The sequence below is a fragment of the Sturnus vulgaris genome, chromosome W, assembly GCF_052056855.1.
Source record: "Sturnus vulgaris isolate bStuVul1 chromosome W, bStuVul1.hap1, whole genome shotgun sequence".
In the NCBI taxonomy this organism is placed as follows: domain Eukaryota; kingdom Metazoa; phylum Chordata; class Aves; order Passeriformes; family Sturnidae; genus Sturnus; species Sturnus vulgaris.
The window spans coordinates 44,423,943-44,442,175 of record NC_142282.1 but is presented as its reverse complement, the minus strand read 5'-3'; the positions used below and the strand labels follow the sequence as shown (position 1 = coordinate 44,442,175).

Here is an 18,233-nt window from a genome sequence, read left to right as displayed (position 1 = left end):
TGCAGAAAGGCACAAATCCATAGTTTATTCTGTGAAGGCATCCGATCTAGCATATACCAATGGCTATTGTTTTACAGGGGTTATTACATCTTTTGAGGGTTTTACAGTTTTCACCAATTACTAAGGGATTTCTACTTTCTAACCAATCCCTGAGGGATTTCACATTCAAAGATAGCCTATAAATACTAAAAGAAAACGAACCACTAATAGTGAACATAGATAAGAGGATCTACCAAGGGGGGGAAACTGGATTCCTTTTTGTATTTGTCATTTCACAAGCCATTTCTTATCTTTAAGCTATGGTTTTTCAAAGGGCCTGTTCTGAGGATGCAGGGGGACCTTCTTCTTTACGAATATTTTCTGCTTCCTCCACAACTCCTCTCTCTGTATTTACTAAAAAGGCGCTTCCAGCAACTTTTAAAAACATTGAATAAAACATGCAAACATAACTAATACAATAAAAACTGCCATCAAATTCCATAAAAGTCCCTTGACCAAAGATGCAGCCCACTCCGTCAGTCCCCATTGTCCAAAAAGGTTGTTGAGCCAGTCTGGGGTGGTTTCTACTTTCAAATCCTTCACGAGGTCTTTCACTTTCTGGATGTTTGCCTGGATGGATGTTGAACATGAGGAGAGATTGAAGCAGCACATCCCCTCAAAGTCTTCACAGCCATGTCCATGGGCGAGCAGCAGGAAGTCGATTGCAGCTTGGTTTTGCAGGGATGCGTGTCTCGTGGTTTCTTCATCCTTTAAAAGATCACTCAAAGCAGCAGATGTAACATTGGCTTGCTTACTGAGCCAACACCCCAAATGAGTAATTTCACCAAGGGCCTTTGCTGCAGCCACCTATAGTAAGAACAGGAAGACAGCAGGTCTTGTGGGTTTGTTCCAATTGTACAATTTAGGGTCACAACTCTCATCAAATTCAGTGTAAGATCTTTTTTTGCGTTTTGATTTGCTCTCCTTTTTCCAATTATGTAATAAGGTAATGTTGAGGTGAAGGTGGAAAGCTTGCCAAGGCTACAGGGTCCCCTCTGAAGGCGAGAGGGGATTCCAGACCAAACCCGATTACCACAGATAAGAAACATTACATGGGGTAATGTTTTGGGGTGGATGGAGGATTCAGAGAGAGCATGAGTGGTGTAATTGCACCAATCTGGATAATTGTAGGCTTTGTTGATGGGTAATATGTCTTTTCTGTATGTGTTTCGAATTTGACTCAATCCAGGCCAATTTTGCTTTGGACTTCTGTAGTAGAATTTGACACAGTATATTGCTTTGGAGGACCCCAGCAAATCCAATTCTTGGAGTTTCTCGGGGGCATTTGGCAGTATTTTTGTCCAGTGGTCCCAAGTGTCAACTGGATTTGGTCTCTTACCAGTGGTGCGGAGGAGCTCTGAGTTTTGGATGAGCCATTCCTCTGCTACAAAGGGAATTCCTACCAAACATGTGGAAAGTGGGTTATCAAGGTTGCCCATAAACAGGCACATGTTATCTTGTTTTAATGTCTTTGCTAAAGTCACCCAGACATTTTGTTTGGGTTCTGGACTGATCCAGCTGAAGGCATGTGGCATGGTGAAGAGGATCCAGGCAGCAGTGAGGACAGCATCAATGGAAATAATTTTCATCTTTGGACAAGGATGGGCCTTCTGATAGGGAATATAAGTAAAATCAGTTATTTTTATGATGGGCAGAGAGAGGGTAAGGGTTTTCTCCATCATCTCCTTCCTTTGTCCCTTCCCCGCCCCCCTTTTTTTTTCTCTTTTATTTTTCTTTTCTTTTTTTTTCCTCTAAGGATAGGGAAGTGAATACATGATTAGGGGTTACAGTAAAATCATTGGCCAGGGGAAACTAATACTAGGGTCTCTCAGTGGAGGTAGTAACATCTAACTAAAGGTCACTTTGTGGCCAGACTATGTCTGGCTTATGATTTGCCTGATGCAGCAGATTGCTGCTTCGTTTTTTGTTTTGTCTGCTGACTTGTGACAGGACGATCTTTTCTTTGATGTGCAGGTGTTCGGTGATGTCTTCTTCTCCAAGCAGCGCTGGTTTGGTTTTGAGGAGGTCTTGTATTTGACTCTGGGGAGCTTTTGTTGTTGTCTGTTGGGGTAGGTTTTGCAGTGCCTAGGTATGGTTTTATGTTTTTTCCTGGGAACCATCTTGGTCCAGATGGCAGGGAGACGCAAGCGTACCCCCTTCCCCAGGTAGTTAATTGGAAAGGTCCAGAGACCTGATGTGTTTCAGGGTCTTTCACCAGCACTGGTAGTTTCTCAGTGAGCTTTGCTTGGGTTGAGTTGGCAAAGTGTTGGAAGATTGGGGAGTCAGGTTCTGACTCTGTGCCATTTAGGAAATTGATGACATAGAGAGCTTTGCAGAGTCTTTCCACTGGAGATAAAATTTCTGTGTCTCTTCTCTGCTGGTGAAGGACTCTTGATGTTCTGATGAGTTCTCTCTAGGATGGACTGTCCTGTGGAATTTCCAGGAATGGTTTGAATGTGTTCAATTCCCCATTCACCGAGGAACTCTTGAAATTTGTGAGAGATGTAGGCGGGTCCATGATCAGTTTTGATCTTTTTTGGAACTCCCAGAGTGGCAAATGCTAGGAGAAAGTGCTTGATGACGTGAGTGGCTGTTTCTCCTGCATGAACCAATGCAAAGACTGCTCCAGAAAACATGTCAATGGACACATGCACATACTTAGACTTTCCAAAACGTGGGAAATTGGTGACATCAGACTGCCACAGCTGGCAGCTGTTCAGGTCTCTGGGATTGACTCCCTTGCCCATAGAGGGCACTTGGTAGTTTTGACAGTTTGGGCATGTTGCCACAATGACTTTTGCTTGGCCTTTTGGAATATTAAACATTCTCATGAGAGCAGGTACATTTTGGTGGAAAAATGAATGTGACAGCTTTGCTTGAGCAAAAATGTTGGGGATGTTTGCAGTCTCGACTGGCATGGCCAGTGCGTCCGCTTTCCTGTTTCTCTCCATAGTAAAACCTGGGAGGTCGGTGTGTGACCTAACACGCATCATATGGTAGGGTAATTTTCTGTTGGAAATGAGGGTTATTAATGAAGAAATCAATTGGCGTAATTTTGGATTGGAGATTTCTTTGAGGAAAGCATGTTCTGCTCTGGTAGCTATACCAGCTACATAAGCTGAATCTGTGACCAGGTTAAAGGGTTTGTCTTGGAATTTCTCAACGGCTCTAACAACGGCTGCCAATTCTGCTATTTGTGGAGATCCCTCCACAATTTGGAAATCAGATTGCCATTCGTCAGTTTTGGGGTTTTTCCAAGTCAAGACAGATTTTTGGGAGGAACCCGAGCCATCTGTAAAAGCAGTTAGAGTTTGAGAGGTGCTCTGCTTTGAACGAGTTTTGGGACTAGATTGAAGGTTGCATTTTTATTAAAAAGTGTATGTTTTGGTATGTGAATAGAAATTTGGCCTGTATAGCTATCTAGAGGAAATTGAAGATTTTCATTGGTTTGGAGCAGATTTTCCAAATCTCCCGTGCTCAGAGGCAGGTAAATGCATGTGAACTCACACCCTGAAAAAGAGCAGAGGCGGGTTCTGGCCTTGTTTATCAAATGCGCCATGATTTCCTGAAACGTGGAGATTGTCTTTGTGGGCTGATTGCTTGTGAAAACCCATTCAAGGATCAACAAGGGGTCTGTGAGTTGAGGGTCCCATTGAAAAATCAGTCCATAGAAGCGAGAGGCCTTTCCTAAAAGGACAAAATGGAAAGGGAGATTTGGCTCAAATCTGTGTGCTTGATGTGAAGACAGGGCTTTTTTAACTTTGGTGATGGATAGTTGGCCTTCCGGGGTGAGTGTGCGTGGGGAGTCCAGGTGTTCATTGCCACTGAGGAGGTTGAACAGAGGGCCGAGGTCTTCTCTAGTGAGTCCCAGTAGGGGGCGGATCCAGTTGATGGATCCACACAGGCTGTGTAGGTCTCTTAGAGTCTTTGGGTCATCTCGAATGGAGAGCTGCTGGGGAACAATGGTCCTTTCTCGGATTAAAAGTCCTAGATATTTCCAGGGGCTGGTGTACGGTACTTTGTCTTCACAGATTTCAAATCCTGCTTTTTCTATGGTTTGAATGGTTGTTTTGACAGCTTTTTCTAAGTAGGTCTGTTCTGATGCACAAACTAGGATGTCGTCCATGTAGTGATGAATTATTGCTTCTGGGAATTGTTCTCAAACTGGAGAAAGGACATATGCGATGTACCATCGGCAGATTGTTGGAGAGTTTTTGAGTCCTTGGGGAAGGAAGAGCCAGTGATATCTTTTGAGAGGAGCTTCTCTGTTGAGAGAGGGGATGGAGAAGGCGAACCGTGGTGCGTCTTGGGGATGCAATGGGATGTTGAAAATGCAATCTTTGATGTCAATGACAACAAGTGTCCAGTCTCGAGGCAGCATCTGTGGGGAGGGCAGTCCAGGCTGGAGAGGACCCATGTCTTCAATGATGTTGATTTTGCGAAGGTAGTGGAGAATTCTCCACCTGTCCCAGTTTTTTTCAGGATGAAAACTGGGGAATTCCACGTTCTGCTAGACTCAACAATGTGGCCTTTTGGTAGCTGTTCTTCAACGAGTCCTTGCAATGCGCTCAGTTTGATATTTGATAGGGGCCACTGTGCCTGTCATTGGGGGTCATCACTCTTCCAGGTGAGTCGAGGAGTGGGTGGGACAGTGCACGCTTCAATAGCCCCCATCAGAAATCCTGACTTTGAACCCGGAGAGAAGCCCCCCATTGGGTCAGGGCATCTCTGCCCCATAGGGTGATGGGGGCTCTTACCATGAATGGTCGGATGACTGCCAGTTTTCCTTCAGGCCCTTCGATAACGACGTCATGGAAACGGCAACTCCCCCAGTTCCAGCCAGCATGCCTGCTACAGGTTGAAGTTCCCAGTGTGGTGGCCATTCCGAGTGGGCAATCCTCAGACCCGGTGTCTATCATTCCTAGTTTCTGAATTTTTTCCCCATAGCAGAAAAGGTTGCACTCAAGGATGGGTTTGTTTGGACCCAGAATTTGTGCTCACATTATTGTAGGGTTGAGAGGGATCCATTCCAGGTGATTTTCTGGAAGCAGGAAGGCTTGTGCAATAGGTGTTTTCTGTGGAAGAAAAAAGGGAATGTCCATGCAACACAATTGGACAAAAATTTCTTTTCCAGGTGCTTCATTTTGTATTTCAGGTAAAACAGAAATTTGTGGTGGACCATGGAAACTGTCACCAAGGATTAAAATGTCCCAAGGACCATCTTGTGGTCCATACTTTCCTGTAGAGATACGATAAAATTTTTCATCTGTAATATTTAAAAGCAAAACAGTCACCAGCTGGTGGTGGGTTCCCATCGAAGTCTCGCCAAATGTTGGGTCTGCCTGATGTGGTTTGGAATTTTCGAGGACCATGGGGTTCGATGTTCCTCGCTTGTCATCATTGGGGCTGGGTGGAAGGCAGCTTTTGGTTTGTTGTCTGCGCCCAGAGCTGAAACTAGGCTGTATTGGAAGTTTTTTGGCTGCTGTTGTTGTTTTTGCTGCCTTTGGGGTTTGTGCTAGTTGTTGTGGGGGTTTGGGGTGGGTGGTTTGTAAGGGCAGTTTTTTATAAAATGTCCAAGTTCCCCACAGTAGAAACAACGAACATTGTCTTTGGAGACCACTGCTACCAATGCTCCAGAAACCCCACCAGCAATGCCCTTGGCAACTGCTTTGGCCACTGTGTTTTCAGTGGACATGTGGTCTGTGCAGCTTTTCACCATCTGCCTGATGGTGGGGTCAGTGTCTACAGGTAAAGCTCTTAAAATGGTTTTGCATTGTTCATTTGCATTGCTTAAAGCAAGTTTTCTCAAAAGTTCCTTTTGTGCTTCTGTGCTCTTAATTTGTTTTTCAAGAGCATCCTTGAGCCTGTCTACAAATTTTATAAAGGTCTGGTCTATTCCCTGCTTGATATTGGAAAAATGCAAGCTAGGAATAGAGTCGTCAGGGGTAAGAAGGAATGAGGTTTTTTCTGCTTTAGCAATGTCCTGCAGTGTTGCTTCAGGAATAGAGGTGGCTTGTTCTGAGGGTTTAGAAAATTGGTTTTCACCAGCAAGTTGTTCAACAGTGAAATTCTGTCGATTGGAATCTTTTGAATACTTATCAGATAATATTGTTAATTGTTTTTTCCAATGCCTTTCCCATAACATAAATTCGGCCGGTGACAGAAGGCAAGTAGCTAGATTTTTGAGATCATGGGGAACCATGACAAAAGCAGCAAAAAAGGCTTTAAAAATTTTCTAAAAATGTGTGCTGATCTGCCGTGTTCTTTTGCAATTTTTGCCAATTCTATTACATGTTTCGTGTCAATTGATTGCCATTCTGCTCTGTTTGAGGATCCCCCTCTGTGGCCTCGTTTATAAATCACAGGAAAGGCAGACATTCTTTGGGCTAATTGCCAATTACCATCTTGGGTTGCTTGCAACTTTGCAGTGGCCCATACATCTGGTTCTTCTGAATCAGAGACATTTGAATCACTGCCGCTGTATTCAGAGGAAGAGTGGCCTCTTCTTCGGGCACGACACTTTTTAGGATGCGGGGGGGGAAGTTTGGAGGAGGGGAGCTTGGGGAGGGAAGGGGTCTGAACATGTAAAAGGATGTGTGTGGGTGCACTTCATGATTTGGCCACAAGGTGGCGCTGGCGCAGCAGCGATAGCCGTTTTGCCAGCCGTGCACCTTTGCTGCGCTAGGGACTCCGCACAGGCTGTGCAGTTGAAATCCGAGACGTGCTTGGGGATGGGTGCGTGTGGGGCTGCTGCGCAGGGGCAGTAGTTAGGAAGGCACAGGAGGGGCTTCGGGGGATGGGCGTACAGTGGGAATAGGGGTTTTGGGAAAAGCGAAGAAGGGAAGGTGGTCAAACATTTCCGGGGACAGAAACGGGGAGAGGGGAGATGAGCATTAGGGGACGAGCCATTGTGGGAAAACGCAGGGTTGTGTGGGGAGGTGTTGAGAATTTTTTTGTGTAACTTGGGGAGTACTAGAGCTAAGGGAGGCAGATTCTGCATGGCATGGGGGATGGGATACAGAGGGGTGAAGGGTGGTTGCCAAGGGAACGGGGTCTGGGGCCGGGAAAATTGAGGTGGGAGTGGTGTTTGGAGCTGTGTGAGCTGAGGGGAGCTGGACTATGGTGGTGGGCGGGTGAGTTACAGCTTGGGGGTGTGGAAAACTCACTGTGTGAAGTTTGTAAACTGTGTAGCAAAGGTAGTTTCTAGAGTTACGTTATCAGTTGTTGGGGGGAGGGCTAGTTCTAGGGAGAAAGAGATAGCAGGGGGCCCGCACGGAGGTGGGATACCGAAGGGAAGAGGGGAAGGAGGGGGTAGATGAGGTGTGGGCAGACAATTTTGGAGCACAGAAGGGGGAGGGGGAGGATTTTCAAGGTTATGGGAGTCTGCGCTTGTGTGAACAAAGGAGTGTGTATTTAGTGAGGGTGCCGGTGTGTGGGGGGGAATGAGCAGAGGGTCCGTGGATGGGTTACAGGCAGCTGTGGGGGACGCGTGGGGGGGGGGCAGGGAGGCAGCGGCAGGGGGGTGAATTTGTGTGGGCTGGGGGGTGCCTGTGCTGGGTTGCAGCTGTGTTATGGGATTGGAAACGCAGGGGTGTGTGGGTTGAGGAGGATGGGGGGGTTGGGATTGCATGTGGGGTTTGGGAAGGCGGGTATTGGTTTAGAGGCGGAGCAGGGTGAAAAGTTGGAGAGGTGGTTATGTGTGAGTGACCTTGTGTGTGGGTAGGAATGTTGGTTTCTATGGAGACAGGACTTTTAGGGGTAGGGAGTGAGGAAGGGGGGGCAGGGATAGGATCAGCAATGGGGACTGGGGTCTGGGTTGTGGCTGGGGGCACGGCTGTAAGGGAAAGAGGTGGTGAAACGGGGGGTGCAGGGGCTGAGGCAGTGGGAACAGGGGGTTTTGGAGGATCCGGGGGATGTGGGGTATTGTCCGAGGGGATAGGGAGGGAAGAGAGTGGGGAGAGGGTAGAGACAGTATTTTTTTGGAGCTTTCGTCTTGCTCTTATGATATGTTGAAAAAGAGGAATGAAAGAGGTCACAGAAAAATCAGCATTTGCTTGGCATTCATAGATTTTCATGCCAACAGTGTCCCAGAAAGAATCTAAAAGGATCGTTTGGTTATTAAAGTTGGAAAAGTGAGTAGAAATCCATTTTATAAATCTTTTTAGGACAGTTTTAGAACAAGAGCATTTTGAAAAAAGAGAAATTGTCAGCGGATAAAGTTTGTTTTATTATATTATAAAGATCTCTTTCTCTATGGGAAAGAATAATTTTAGAAAAGGGATTTCCCATAGCGACCCCAAGCCTAACGAGCAGAAAAAGAGAAAACAAAAGAAAAAAAAAAAAACCAAACCCAAAACAAGACCCTAGGGGAAGGAAACCTGATTATACTCACAGAGCTTATCTTTGATGGGTCGTTAAAGGCTGCTCGTCAGGTGCTGGTCAACTTCAGTCCTGAGCGGGGAGGGGTCTCAGGGTTGTTGAAGTCAATTCGGTGCAGTTAAGTCTTTTAGAACAGAGACTTAACTGCCGAATTTTTGTGACACTCGAAGACGGATACAATCAATTTTTGATGCCATTCACAGAGAGTGGGCAGAGTCCACCTCCGTACAGGCGCCACTTGTCGCTGGCTGGGTTTTTGGGGTCCCTTTGGGATCCCTGAGACTGCTTTTGCAGCCCTCAGCGATGGAGCAAGTTCCCGAGCCTTGCCCAGATAGAATTTTGGCTCGCGGTGAGCTCCCAGACCAGCAGGATAAGGAGACCGGGATATGCAGAAAGGCACAAATCCATAGTTTATTCTATGAAGGCATCCTATCTAGCATATACCAACGGCTGTTGTTTTACAGGGGGTTTTATATCTTTTGAGGGTTTTACAATTTGCACCAATTACCAAGGGAATTCTACTTTCTGACCAATCCCTGAGGGATTTCACATTCAAAGCTAGCCTATGAATACTAAAAGAAAATGAGCCACTAATACTGGAGGTAGAGAAGAGGATCTACCAAGGGGGGGAAACTGGATTCCTTTTTGTATTCGTCATTTCACAAGCCATTTCTTATCCTTAAGCTATGGTTTTCCAAGGGGCTTGTTCTGAGGATGCAGGGAGACTTTCTTCTTTATGAATATTTTCTGCTCCCTCCACAAGTCTGACCTCAGTACCTAGTAAGGTAATGGAACAGTTTATACTGAATGACATCATGCAGCACTTACAGGATGGCCAGGGTATCAGACCGAGCCAGCATGGGTTTAGGAGGAGTAAGTCGTGTTTGACTAACCAGGCCTCTTTTTACGACCAGGTGACCCAACTGGTGGATGCAGGAAAGGCTGTGGATGTTGTCTATTTGGAATTCAGCATGGCCTTTTGTAAGGGTCGGTCCGAAGTTCCCCTCGATTTTGCCTCCCAACCATCGCAAGGAGACCTCGAGGACCCCCACCCAGGCTGACTCCAAACAATGGTTTCCTGGCCCGGCCAAGGTAGATGCTTGTGGCTGTGTGCTGGTGTATTGTGTTCACTGGACTGTGCTGTCATGGCACCTATCAGAGGTTGTGTTGTACCAACTGAGGAGTGCTTGACCGCACCTGTCTCCTGCAGCACCACACAATGGTCCATAAATCTTCCCACCTCTTGGCCAGAGGCCACTGGCTTTGGAGAAGGACTATAAAAGATCAAAGCATGCTGATTCACCGAAAGAAACACAGGAGAAGGAAGCTATTCACATTAATCCAATATACTCTCAAAAAAACCTAACTTTGATGAAAAATTGTGGGGAACACTGCTGCCCCAACTTGAAACCTGTGATTAAAATAGAATATGATTATATCTGTGATGCACCCCCAGAGCAACCTTCTCCACAGGTTCTGGGCAGTGTACCAGAGCAAACTTCACAAGTTCTGAACAATGCACCAAATCAATCTCCTCCACAGGCTCTGGGAGTTGAGCCAAAGCAGTACACCTGCACTGGGCTTTCCCAAGGGTATAAACACTCCCCCACTTTGGCCCACCATGCTTTAGCCCAGGAATTAGAAAAGATACCCAAACCTGACAATACAGCTGTCTATCAATACATTGATGATATTCTGGTGGGGGGAGATGAAATAGAAGTAGTGGGGGATACCCAACAGAAAATAATCTCTCATCTGGAAAGCCTTGACTTAAAAATTCCCCCAGAGAAAATTCAAAAACCTTCTCAGGAGGTGAAGTTTTTGGGAATTTGGTGGAAAGAAGGTATGACATGTATTCCACCTGATACTCTAACCTCCCTGGATCAAATTAAAATGCCTGAATCCAGGAAAGAGCTACAACAGGCTCTAGAATTATTGGTGTTCTGGAGAAAACACATCACAGACACTATTGAGACCCCTCCCCCTGACGGGGTGGCACAGAGATCCTCAGTTAGGAAGTGGTATGCTCAGATAGAACATGACTAACATCTTCTCAGTGATAGAAAGAGCTGTAAAAAATCTGGCAATACAAGAAACTGAGAGCTTGGCTAATAGCCATGACAAATCTGCCTTGGTAATTAAAGTAGCCACTCCTTTTTCCCCTGAACAATCAGCAAATTCTTGGTTCACTGATGCTTCTGCCAAACGAGAGGGAAAGGTGGGGAAATACAGGGCAGTAGTCTTCCCCACTTCTGCTGGTGAACAAATTATTAATGAGGGAGAAGGCAGCTTTCAGGCCGGTGAGCTGACATTTGTTTGGAGTGTTTTCCAATTTGAGGTACAGAATACCTCTCTTGTTTACATCTACACTGACTCCTATGCTGTGTTTAAAGGAGGTACAGAGTGGCCTCCTTTTCAGCAGCAAAATGATTGGGAAGTTAACAGAATTCCAGTCCATGCTACACACTGGATAGTTCCATCATTTTAATCTCCTGCCTCCTGGAGGCAGACTGTTTACTTTTCATAGAAGAACACCCAGGGAAGTGAAGAAGCACGCCCTTAGTGTTGGATGACAAAAACAAGTTTTTTCCTCCTTTCATGGTGACACAAGGTGATGATGTTGCAATAACTTGTAAATTAGTGGCTGGATCCCTCACTGAACCTGCATACAGTTATGGCATAGGACCCCATGGCCGGACCTTATATTGTAGAATCCAAAATCAAGACTGTTGGCTAAACTTAACTGCTGTACAATTTTCCTATAAAATCATGTGTGGTAAAAACAATACAAAATACTGGGGGGAACTTGATGTTAATGTTGTAACACCTACCACCCAACTACTGGTTATGTTGAGTCCTACGATTTTTCAATTTGGACCATATGTAATTAGAAAAACTGGCCAACAACAAATATTGTTTAATCCAGCATGGTCTCTCAAACAAATCAAATTGCTGATGCACAATAATGTCTCAGAAGTTCAGCCAGCTTGTTCACCCTTTCTGCAGACTTCTTTTGAGGGATGGACAACCTGGTTGAGAAAACGGAATCCTTCTAAAAAACGAATGGCAAGAGACATAACCGGTGTTGTGGGAACAGGATTGGGAATTTTGGATAGCATCAGTTCAGAAGTACTAATGAATAAATTTGCTACCACAGCTGGAGATGTAACCAAATTACAACGGCCCCTGCAATCATCCTTGACAGCTTTGGGAACCCAACTGTGGTTGTTATCAAACATATTACCAAGTTGGGAAAATGTAAATATAAATGACCACAAATTGATAATCGATGCACTTGGTGCTACACAAAATAACATCTCTCTGGCTCTCAGCTGTATCCAGGCCCATTTGTGGATGCAGTCGGTTGCTGCTTTAAGGCACTTTTCCCACTGCTTCAGTGCATTCAATATTCCCCATCATTGCATTAGGGTTGAATCATGACAGAGCTATTCTCTATCCTTTCGAGCATAGGGAATGGGCCCGTCAAATTGGTGGGAGGTGGCAAACTGTCAATTTGAAAACTTGCATTGTCCGGGAACAACAATGGTTTATCTGTGAAAGTAATGCAATCAGAGCTCAAGATATCTGCTTGGACACAGAACAGAATGTTTGCAATTTTGAAATTCATCCAAACGAGATTCCTGAAACAGTACTGGTATATATAGGCAATGGATGTGCATGCTTTAGAACTGCTTGTGATAGTGTTTTCATAGAAAATTTGGTAGTGAATACTAAAAATCATTCAAACTTTTGTGTCTGTAACTTTACTAGGATTTCAGGATGTGATTTTTCCCCAGTTACTTCTAACCATCTTTTGCAGTCAAATTACACACTGATCCACCATCTATTGTCCACTCCAATTGGAATGAACCTCTCTCTGGTGAAGCAATTGTTGCTCCACCAAGATCTGATAGAAATTTTGGAAAGGATCAAGAAAAATGGACAGAAAACTCTAATAGCTGTTTATCACAATGTGGAAAAAATACATCGTGTTTTGGAAAGGGTAAAGACAGGCACTGAACACAGGTGGTGGGATACTCTATTTGGGTGGTCACCTACTGCCACAGGTGTCCTGAACAAATTGTGTCATCCCACCATTCTTCTTTTGATTTTGGTTTTAATTGGTTTTGTTTTATCAGCAATCCTATACATTATGAGTTGGAGAATAATGAAACGGTTAGCACAATTGACATCTGTGATAGATGTATCCAGATCGGTCACTGTTGACATCCCTAGGGTTATTGACACAAGGTTTTAAATAGGAAAAACTATGATTTTTAACTAAAATTGATTATTTTCTAATGGTAATTAAAATTGTTTAATCAACAATTTGCTTTCTTTGTAATGAAAAATGTATTTATTTCTAATAAAAAATTGAAAAATTAAAGAATTGAACAAATTTTTTTAAAATGTTAGCAATCAAAAATTGAATATAATTGATTTGCTTTGTTTTCCTTTTTCCTCCTTTTCCTTATCCTTTCCCTTATGTTTTTTCTGCTTTCCTGTTTCTGTTTTCCAGGATATGCTACCAACTTGGACGAGTCCTGAAGACGGCACAACTGAAGACTTCACCACAACTCTACAAAGGGGTGCTCTTGACTACGATCGTGAGTCACGGGGTGGTGTAAGGGTCGGTCCGAAGTTCCCCTCGATTTTGCCTCCCAACCATCGCAAGGAGACCTCGAGGACCCCCACCCAGGCTGACTCCAAACAATGGTTTCCTGGCCCGGCCAAGGTAGATGCTTGTGACTGTGCTGGTGTATTGTGTTCACTGGACTGTGCTGTCATGGCACCTACCAGAGGTTGTGTTGTACCAACCAGACGTTGTGTTGTACCACCAACTGAGGAGTGCTTGACCGCACCTGTCTCCTGCAGCACCACACAATGGTCCATAAATCTTCCCACCTCTTGGCCAGAGGCCACTGGCTTTGGAGAAGGACTATAAAAGAGCGACCCTCTGGAGAAGACCCTTTGAGATCTCTCCACTGATGAAGACCCGTCTATCCCCTGGAGAAGACCCCTGAGATCTCCCCACGGACGAAGACTTGTCTATCGGATGACCCGTGAGGACGCCCGTCTTGTCTGTTGGTAGCTATTTTCCCATCCCTTTCTTTCCTTCCCCTCTCCCTATACTTTGTTTCCTGTACCTCTCCCCTTTACCGTAACTGAATTGTTGGCATTTGATGAAATGCATTGCTGTTGTTGAATAAACTCATTTTCTGCTGTTGAATAAACTGATTTTGTCCCCTGCATTTTGCCTGTTTGCACCTTTAAGTTCAAAAGAACCATCACAACCCCTGCTCTGCATTAATAGCGGATTGTGACACCTTTGACACAGACTCCCACAGCATATTCCTGGAAATGCTGGCAGCCCATGGCTTGGACAGGAGCATTCTTTGCTGGGTTAAGAACCGGCTGGATGGCTAGGACCAGAGAGTGGTGGGGAATGGTGCTGCATCCAGCTGGCAGCCAGGCACTAGTGGTGTTCCCCAGGGGTCAGTGCTAGTGCCAGTTCTGTTCAATATTTTTATTGATGACATGGATGAGGGTATTGAGTCTTTCATTAGTAAATTTGCGGACAATAGTAAGCTGGGAGCGTGTCGACCTGTTGGAAGGTAGGAGGGCTTTACAGAGACCTGGAACAGTTGGATGGATGGGCAGAGTCCAATAAGATGAAGTTTAATAAGTCCAAGTGCTGAGTCCTGCATTTTGGCCACAAAAACCCCCAGCAACGTTATAGGCTGTGGATGGTAAGGCTGGACAGTGCCCAGGCAGAAAGGGATCTGGGAGTACTGGTCGACAGCCAACTGCTGATTGAACATGAGCCAGCAGTGTGCCCTGGTGGCTAAGAAGGCCAATGGCATCCTGGCCTGTATCAAGAATAGTGTGGCTGGCAGGACCAGGGAGGTCATTCTTCCCCTGTCCTTGGCACTGGTGAGGCCACACCTTGAGTACTGTGTCCAGTTCTGGGCCCTCAGTTTAGGAAGGACTTTGAGATGCTTGAGTGCATCCAGAGGAGGGCAACAAGGTTGGTGAGGGGCTTGGAACACAAGCCCTATCAGGAATGGCTGAGGGAGCTGGGGTTGTTTACCCTGGAGAAAAGGAGACTCATAGGTGACCTTTTCATTCTCTACAACTTCCTGGAAGGTGGTTGTAGTCAGGTGGGGGTTGGTCTCTTTCTCCAGGGAACAACTGACAGAATGAGAGGACACAGTCTTAAGCTGTGCCAAGGGAAATATAGGTTGGATATTAGGAAAAAGTTTTTTAGGGAAAGAGTGATAAAGTACTGGAATTGTCTTCCCGGGGAGGTGGTAGAGTCACCATCCCTGGATGTGTTTAAAAAAGATTGGATGTGGCACTCGGTGCCATGGTTTAGTTGAGGCATTAGGGCATGGGTTGGACTTGATGATCTTGAAGGTCTCTTCCAACCTCGTGATTCTGTGATTCTGTGAAAGAAAGCATTAAGTACCTCAGCCTTTTCCTCAGCCTTACTAAGTGTTCTCATCTGCATCCCATAAAAAATGGAGATTTTCCTTGGCTCTCCTTTTGTTGTTAATGCGTTTGTAAAAACACTTTTTATTGCCTTGGGCTTTCGCCTTTCTAATTCTCTGCATGCAAGACCTAATTACATCCCTGTACTCTTCCTGAGTTGCCTGACCCTTCTCCCAAAGGTCATAAACTCTATTTTTTTCTGAGTTTCAGAGAAAGCTCCCTGTTCTGCCATGCTAGTATTTTTCCTCAATGGCTCGTTTTACAGCTGTTGTCGGTTGACACAGACCAGATGCCAGGCACTCAGGACAGAGGAGAGGAAATTTAACAAAGGCTTCATGGGTTGAGATAAGGACTGGGAGAGATTGCTCACCAAATATAATCATGGGAAAAACAGGCTTGAATTAGAGATAGGAATTTATTACTAACAAAATCATAGCAGGATAATGAGAAGTAAAAGAAATCCTTAAAAACACCTCCCCCTCACCCCTCCCTCCTTCCAGCTCTACCTCCTACCCCAGTGGCACAAGGAGAAAGGGAATAGGGGTTATGATCAGTTCATCACCCAAGTCTTCTCCCACTGCTTAGGGAGAGGAGTCGTTCCCCTGCTGCACCATGGGATCCCTCCCTGTCTCGGTTTGAAACACAGGTATTTTCTAAGGAAAGGCAGGAACCCCTTTGCTGAGATGCAGAGTGCAACCTCCTCCCTTTTAATTATAGTTTCAAATCAGAGGCTGTCAGGCATGAGATATGGGGATAGGAATAACAGTTCTTTACTGATATCTAACAAGGCAAAATAGCAGAAACAACAACAGCTATAAAAATTTGACAACAGAACAGAACAGTATAGCTCAGTTCCAGTCTCTTTTGGCCACAGGCCCTCTCCCTCTGCGCTCAGTTACTGGTGCTGTGGGTAGGGCAGGTCCCGCGCAGTTGAAGACGGCTGGGTGATGGCGGCAGTGGCCCAGGGGTGAGAGGGATGGAGGAGCGACTCCCCCCTCATGGTGTCGGTGGTGGTGCTCAGCAGAGGGTCCAGAGCTAGTAGGATGAAGTGGGAGAGCAGCAGAGGGATGCCCAACGGCAGGGAGCATGGATATTGGCGCTGGGATGGCAGGGGAGATGCTAGCTCAGAGCACGGGCCGTCCTCTCACTCTACGAGTGAAGCCAGAGCGAGAGCCCCCCCCCCAGCCCCAGACCCCTCTACCACCTTTTCTTTTCCGTTCTCCCCCATCCATCCACCCCCCTGCGAGAGAACATGATAGTTACCAAGGTGTAGCCAAAAATACTTAGCATAACAATGGGAAAAATTCCACAGAAAGAAAAGGGAACAATTCAACCCCCAACATTATCCACCCCTGAATTTTTTCCATATTAATATGCTACATCAAATTAAAACCATTAAATTGTATACATACATGCAATTACAGATATAAGCACATTACCATAGGTATTTCACTCTAAAACAAGGTCTCCTTGGGGTATGCATGGGGTCTCTCCATCCTTTTGCATCACCCACCAGGTGCAACCTGGTCCCTGAGCGAATACAACTCCCCGGATGGGATTGTCTTTGCTGGAGGCAGGATTCACCCAAACAGTTTTTCCTAGCATACCTCTCATGTTTATCACTGGAACCTTATGTCCATCTGATATTCCCAAGGGCTCAGATTGGGCAGGGCCTGCTCGGTTAGTGGAACCTTGGGTGTTCACTAACCATGTGGCCTTTGGTAGATTAATCTCCCAGTTCTTCAAAGTTCCCCCACCCAGTGCCTTCAAGGTGATTTTAAGCAGGCCACTGCACCGTTCAACTTTCCCTGCAGCTGGTGCATGGTAGGGGATATGGTACACCCACTCAATGCCATGTTCTCTAGCCCAGGTGTTTATAAGGCTGTTCTTGAAATGAGTCCCATTGTCTGACTCAGTTCTCTCAGGGGTACCATGCCTCCAAAGAACTTGTTTTTCCAGGCCCAAGATGGTGTTCCGAGCAGTGGCATGAGGCACAGGGTAGGTCTCCAACCATCCAGTGGTGGCTTCCACCATGGTCAGTACATAGCACTTGCCTTGGCGGGTTTGAGGCAGTGTGATGTAATCAATCTGGCAGGCCTCTCCATACTTATATTTGGACCATTGTCCCCCATACCAGAGGGGCTTCACCCGCTTGGCTTGCTTGATGGCAACACACGTCTCACAGTCATGGATAACTTGAGAAATACTGTCCATGGTTAGATCCAACCCTCCGTCTCGTCCCCACTTATAGGTCGTGTCTCTACCCTGGTAGCCTGAGGCATCATGGGCCCATCAAGCCAGGAGCAACTGTCCTTTGTTCTGCCAATCTAAATCTATCTTTGACACCTCTATCCGTGCTGCTTGATTTACCTGCTCATTGTGTCAGTGCTCCTCATTAGCCCGATTCTTGGTAACATGGGCATCTACGTGATGGACTTTTACAGGCAGCCTCTCTACCCGGGTGGCAATGTCTTTCCATTCATCGGCAGCCCAGATTGGTTTTCCTCTACGTTGCCAGTTAGCCTTGTTCCACCTTTCCAGCCAACCCCACAGAGCATTGACTGCCATCCACGAATTAGTGTAAAGGTAGTGTTTTGGCAACTTCTCTCTTTCAGCAATGGCCAGGGCCAGCTGAACAGCTTTGAGTTCAGCAAGTTGACTCAATCCAACTTCTCCTTCAGTAGCTTGTGGAACCTGTCGTGTGGGGCTCCATATGGCTGCTTTCCACTTCCGGTTCATCCCCACGATGCGGCAGGAACCATCAGTGAAAAGGGCATAGCATGTTTCATCTGCTGGCAGTTGGTTATATGGTGGGGCTTCTTCAGCCGGGGTCGCTTGTTCCTGTTCCTCTTTGTCGGCAAGACCAAAGTTTTCCCCTTCCCTGGCAAAGGCTTGCTGTTGCTCAGGGCCCTAGTGGAAATCGTTCTTCTTGCGGGTGACCAGGTAAAGAGGGCTCACAATCTGGCTGTACTCAGGAATGTGCATCCTCAAAAAGCCTATGGCACCTAGGAAGGCTTGTGTTTCCTTCTTGCTGGTTGGTGGAAACATTGCTGTAATCTTATTGATGGCCTCAATGGGAATCTGGCACCGTCCATCTTGCCACTTTACTCCCAGGAACTGGATCTCTTGGGCAGGCCCTTTGACTTTGCTCTTTGTAACGGCGAAGGCAGCTCCCAGCAGAATCTGAATGATCTTTTCTCCTTTCTGAAATACCTCCATTGCTGTGTCCCCCCACACAATGATGTCATCAATGTACTGCAGATGTTCTGGAGCTCCACCCTTCTCCAGTGTAGCCTGGATCAGTCCATGACAGATGGTGGGAC

General features: G+C 46.0%; 2 long non-coding RNA genes across 6 annotated transcripts; one reads left to right on the top strand and one right to left on the bottom strand.

Moving 5' to 3' along the window:
* LOC148220216 (uncharacterized) lies at nucleotides 1-8,841 on the bottom strand. The gene is made up of 2 exons (XR_015799000.1): nucleotides 8,432-8,841; nucleotides 1-846 (listed from the first exon to the last, which is right to left on the bottom strand). It is a non-coding gene; the product is annotated as an uncharacterized LOC148220216 (long non-coding RNA).
* Nucleotides 6,680-13,670, top strand: LOC148220215 (uncharacterized). Of its 5 annotated transcripts, none has more exons than XR_015798996.1 (4): nucleotides 6,680-6,774; nucleotides 8,123-8,171; nucleotides 9,333-9,510; nucleotides 12,938-13,670. It is a non-coding gene; the product is annotated as an uncharacterized LOC148220215 (long non-coding RNA). The 5 variants fall into 5 exon arrangements; XR_015798995.1 differs by having other exon boundaries at nucleotides 6,690-6,774; nucleotides 8,107-8,171; XR_015798998.1 differs by lacking the exon at nucleotides 6,680-6,774 and adding an exon at nucleotides 6,867-6,884.
* Nucleotides 13,671-18,233: the final 4,563 nt, after the last annotated feature.